Genomic DNA, 6000 nt, shown 5'->3' with positions numbered 1-6000 from the left:
ATTGGCATAGAGTTGGTTGTGGTAGTCTCTTAGGATGCTTCGTATTTCTGCGGTGTCTGCTATTGTTTTCTTTGTTTCTATTTCATTTATTTCTGCTCTGATCTGTATGATTTCTTTCCATCTGCTAACTTTGGGTTTTGTTTATTCTTCTTTCTCTAATTCCTTTAGGTGTAAGGTTAGACTGTTTATTTGAGATTTTTTTGTTTCTTGAGGTAGGCTTGTATTGCTATAAACTTCCCTCTTAGAACTGCTTTTGCTGCATCTAAATATCAATTAAATCTATCTGGTCTATTGTGTCATTTAAAGCTTGTGCTTCCTTATTAATTTTCCGTTTGGATGATCTGTCCATCGGTGTAGTGAGGTGTTAAAGTCCCCCACTATTATTGTGTTATTGTCAATTTCCTATTTTATAGCTGTTAACAGTTGCCTTATGTATTGAGGTGCTCTTATGTTGGGTGCATAAATATTTATAATTGTTATATCTTCTTCTTGTCCATCTTGTGTAATGTATCATTTAAAGCTTGTGTTTCCTTATTTATTTTCATTTTGGATGATCTGTCCATTGGTGTAAGTGGGGTGTTAAAGTCCCCTACTATGATTGTGTTACTGTCAATTTCCCCTTTTATGGCTGTTCGTATTTGCCTTATGTATTGAGGTGCTCCTATGTTGGGAGCATTTACATATTTATATGTAAATATAAATATTTACAATTGTTATATCTTCTTCTTGGATTGATCCCTTGATCATTATGTAGTGTCCTTCTTTGTCTCTTGTAATAGTCTTTATTTTAAAGTCTATTTTGTCTGATATGAGAATTGCTACTCCAGCTTTCTTTTGATTTCCATTTGCATGGAATATCTTTTTCCATCCCCTCACTTTCAGTCTGTATGTGTCCCTAGGTCTGAAGTGGGTCTCTTATAGACAGCATATATATGGGTCCTGTTTTTGTATCCATTCAGTGAGCCTGTGTCTTTTGGTTGGAGCATTTAATCCATTCACGTTTAAGGTAATTATCGATATGTATGCTCCTTTCACCATTTTCTTAATTGTTATGGGTTTGTTTTTGTAGTTCCTTTTCTTCTCTTGTGTTTCCCACTTAGAGACTTTCCTTTAGCAATTGTTGTAGATCTGGTTTGGTGGTGGTGAATTCTCTTAGCTTTTGCTTGTCTGTAAAGCTTTTGATTTCTCCATTTAATCTGAATGAGATCCTTGTCAGGTGGAGTAATCTTGGTTGTAGATTCTTCCCTTTCATCACTTTAAATATATCATGCTACTCCCTTCTGACTTGTAGAGTGTCTGCTGAGAAATCAGCTGTTAACCTTATGGGAGTTCCCTTGTATGTTGTCATTTTTTCCTTGTTGCTTTCAATAATTTTTCTTTGTCTTTAAATTTTGTCAGTTTGATTACTATGTGTCTCAGCGTGTTTCTCCTTGGGTTTATCCTGCCTGGGACTGTCTGTGCTTCCTGGACTTGGGTGGCTATTTCCTTTCCCATGTTAGGGAAGTTTTTGACTATAATCTCTTCAAATATTTTCTCGGGTCCTTTCTCTCTCTCTTCTCCTTCTGGGACTCCTATAATGCGAATGTCATTGCATTTAATGTTGTCCCAGAGGTCTGTTAGGCTGTCTTCATTTCTTTTCATTCTTTTTTCTTTATTCTGTTCCATGGCAGTGAATTCCACCATTTTGTCTTCCAGTTCACTAATCCGTTCTGCCTCAGTTATTCTGCTATTGAGTCCTTCTAGTTTATTTTTCATTTCAGTTATTGCATTGTTCATCTCTGTTTGTTTTTTCTTTAATTCTTCTTGGTGTTTGTTCTTTAATTCTTCTAGGTCTTTGTTAAACATTTCTTGTATCTTCTCAGTCTTTTTCTCCATTCTTTTTCTGATGTCCTGTATCATCTTCACTATCATTATTCTGAATTCTTTTTCTGGAAGGTTGCCTATCTCCACTTCATTTAGTTGTTTTTCTGGGGTTTTATCTTGTTCCTTCATCTTGTACATAGCCCTTTGCCTTTTCCTCTTGTCTATCTTTCTGTGAATGTGATTTTTGTTCCACAGGCTGCAGGATTGTAGTTCCTCTTGCTTCTGCTGTCTCGCTACTATATGTTTAGTTTCAACAATGTGCACCTGGCCACCTGACACATACAAAGTCATTTAATCATCAAAATGACAAGGTAGAAGTTATCTGAATTCATAGAAATGAGTCAAAGTGTCAGATTATCAGTAGCCTCAGTTTTCTCACCTGCAAAGTGGAGATAATAATGCTAACTCATTTGGTTGATATTAAGATTAAATTAAATATGACAATGCATGCAATATACTCATCACAGTATCTGATACATACTAAGTGCACAATAAATGGAAAATAATAATAAATACTCCTGTGCCTGGATTATAGTCAGCACACCTCCATAGATCCTTTCCACTCATCCTGACTCCTGGCTGTTCCCTGAGGACCCTGCTTCTGCCACAGACTTTGAGTGGAGGTTGCTTGTTCTTCCTCTGTCAGTTCAGGTTCTCGCCAGAAATAGCAGCCTCACTCAAAGCAATGAGGAGAGCTTAATAACAGAACACAGAGGCCAACCCATGTGGATCAAGGAGGAAGAGAGTGGATGGAGTAAGTGCCTTTCTCCTCCCGTGCTCCAATCTCCTGTTGGTGCCTGCAATTGGCTGAGTCCAGCTGAAAGCCAGAGGGCAGGGGAGCCCATTGATCTGGTCCATAAATGTTAGTCTTGAGGGGCCTGGAGCAGGATACCAGAGTGATCTGGAGGGGCAAGAAGAGAACATCCAGCACATCCCCACCTCAGAATCCTTGGGTTCTGGAGGTGGACCACATCCTCCTCAGGCCCTAATGATTCTTTCAGATAGATCACCTGGAGATTGTATTTATCCTCTGTTGACACTCTGTCCTCTATTTCTAGCCATTCTTCAGCACTATTAATCTTCTGGTCACTGCTTCTCTTTCACTGAAGTCTGAGGATTCCTCTCCAAGTCCTGCTCTCATCCTGGTGACACCAAGTTAATGTGAGTAGCCCAGTCAACATCCAGGACTCTCAGTTTCTAGGCTTCCTCATCTTTAGTGACTTCCAGATTCCTTCCTCTTCAGCCATCAACCGTATGACCACACCCAAATTCTTGTTAGCAGCTAGAGAAGCTCCCCCTAGGAAATGACAAATTCACATATCCCTATCAAGAACTGTGAGGGCTCTGAACAAGTTTGCCTGACACAGTTTTATGGATGCTGGTAGAAGACACAGAATCTTGGGTCAAAGATGAAGTACAACTTATTAGAGCAATAGCATTAGCCAGAACATCAACATTTTTGCGTTGATTCCCTGGGTTCCAATTCCCACGGGACAATGCAATGAAGGCTAAATGACACCTGCACACTGAGTGGGTTGCATTATAGGAGAGGAATGCTGAGTTTAGGGAACTGGAAACTTCTATAATGGGCAGTAAGCATGCCCTTGCTCTGTCAAGTGATACTAATTTCTATCTTCCAAGGTGTTATGGACCGAATTGTGACCCCTGTAAAATTTGTATGTTGAGGCTCTAATCCCCAGTGTGATGGTATTTGGAGACGGGGACTTTGGGAGATAATTAGGTGTAGATGAGGTCATGAGGTAGGGCTTCCATGATGGGATTAGTGCCCTTAAAAGAAGAGACACCAGGGAGCTTGCTGTCTCTCTCTGCCACGTGAAGGCAAAGCAGTAAGTCAGCCATCTGCAACCAGGAAGAGAACTCTCACAAGAAGTTGACCACGCTAGTGCCTTGATCTCAGATTTTCAGCCTCCAGAACTGTGTGAGAGAAATTTCTGTTGTTTAACCCACCCAGACTATTGTATTTTCTTATGGCAGCCCAAATAGACTAAGATGCAAGGCTATAAGCAAATATGCGCCTTTGCTCTGGAAGAAAATGCCTTTATCTCAAGGTTGTTTGCTTGCTTACCACTTTTGCTCAACTGAGTAAATTTGGATCTCAATTAGATCTTTATTTAATGATTCATGAATTGGACAGTATCCCATCTTAGCAGTTAGAAAGGAGCTCTCAGGACCTGTCCAAAATGGAAGCTTATTATAGGCAGAAGGGGGAGGAAAAAGAAAGCTTCTAGCAAAAGAGTGGATTGTTTCAGGCAAGGTCACCTTCATTTGGGGGAAGCTGTGGGTGTATCAGGCAGATTACCCAACTAGTGCTGACCAGGTAATTCCAGATTGACTGGTTAAACGTCACATTCCTGGGAGAGGCTGAAAATGCAATTAGGTTCCGTGTTAAGTCTTGTTTTGTTGATGTGGGGCTTAGCACAGGTGACTCCATTTTGGCCTTGTTGTTTCTTTTTTTAATGCTATTAAAATGGTAGATACCCCAAGCTCAGTGTTCTTCAGTTGAGATGCAAAACCACTGCATGTTCAGCATCCATCTGGCCCATGGCATTGCTATTGTAGGACTTGCAGAACAAGGGGAGCCCCTGCAAACACGATGCACATGATGCTTGTTGTGCTGTGGGTAATAAAGTCCTTTCTTTCTGACCCAGGAGTCTCCTGTTTTCTGCCAGCAACCAAACGAATTAGCTTGCAAATAGGGTAAAATCAAATCTCATAGTTGACACCTATGACAAAGCCAAAGTTAATTTATTTTAGTTTCTCAAAGAAGTCATGCCCTGGAAGACATCACAAATGCACATTCTCTACCTAGAACATTGCAGCCCTTCTCTTCTCCTGGTAACTACCATCAGTTTCTCTGGGGAGTCTTCTCCCCTGCCTCCCGTTCCTTATCCCTTAGACTGCATTATTTCCCCCTCCTCTAAACACCCAGAGAGCCTTCTGCTTCTCTGACCATAGCACTTCTTCTGATGTATTGTAATTGCCTGTTTATTTACTTGGTCCCTTCTTCCCCTGTAGGGTAGGATCTCTGTGAGGACAGAGATAGTGTCTTCTAAAATATATCCCAGACCTAATACATTGCTGGGCATACTGTAGGTGTTTAATAAGTATTTATGGAATGAATGTGGTGTTATTATACTGATATGCATAAAGCAGTATTAAAACACAGATGAAGGTAATCTAAATCAGTGTGAAGGTCTAAGAGGAAAGCCTTAAAGGAAACCAAAATGTCACCCCCAAGTATGACTCTTTGACATAAATGTTATTTTGAGCTGAAGGCAATCAAGAAGCAGTAAATGCGGAAAAACCTCCCCCTTTTCTTTCTAAAGGCAGGAAATAAATGTTTCCTTTCATGGAGACAGACTCTTATCAGCCCAAAGACTAGAGACCAGGGTAAAAGTAAACTCAAAATGGAGTCGGTGTTGCTAAGAAAACCCTCTAAAAATACAGCTGGGAGATCATTGAGGAAGTGTGACTTATGCACATCTCAGCCTGGATGGAATCTGACCTTTTGACCACTTATTGTCTTAACACCGGCATCCAGAACATCTATCCAGTGTTCCAGAAACTCAAGATAGTTATTCGACTCACCCTAAAATTAACTCATGACAGCCTACCTACTTATTCGACTCTTACCCTAGAATAACTGGTGAGAGCTTATACCTTAAGGAAAATTGCCCTAAGGGATTGCCTGAGAGTCCAACATAATTCTTTTTTTTGGCCGTGTGGCTTGTGGGATCTCAGTTCCCTGACCAGGGATTGAACCCGGGCCATGGAAGTAAAAGCCCAGAATCCTAAACGCTAGGCCACCAGGGAACCCTCTAATTCTTGAACAACCTTGTGGCTTTTGCCTTTAATAAGCCCCTGATTCCTTCTCCTCCCCGGAACACTCTTTTGGTTTTACCCTAATCTGTGTCTCTGAATTGCAGTTCTTGAGACCCTAAATAAAGGGTCTTTGCTCTTTGCAGCTGCGATATTATTATGAATACTAATTATTAATATTATTATTGTTCAACAAGAGACACGGGTGTAATGTGCAAACAGACTTTGTTAACCTAACTCTCATCTTCCTACTTAAGGAAGATAAGGACTACCTAGCCCTAGTTGTACTACTCCTAG

Source organism: Physeter macrocephalus, chromosome 1, assembly GCF_002837175.3.
Source record: "Physeter macrocephalus isolate SW-GA chromosome 1, ASM283717v5, whole genome shotgun sequence".
Taxonomy (NCBI): Eukaryota; Metazoa; Chordata; class Mammalia; order Artiodactyla; family Physeteridae; genus Physeter; species Physeter macrocephalus.
Note: the sequence above shows the minus strand (reverse complement) of the source record.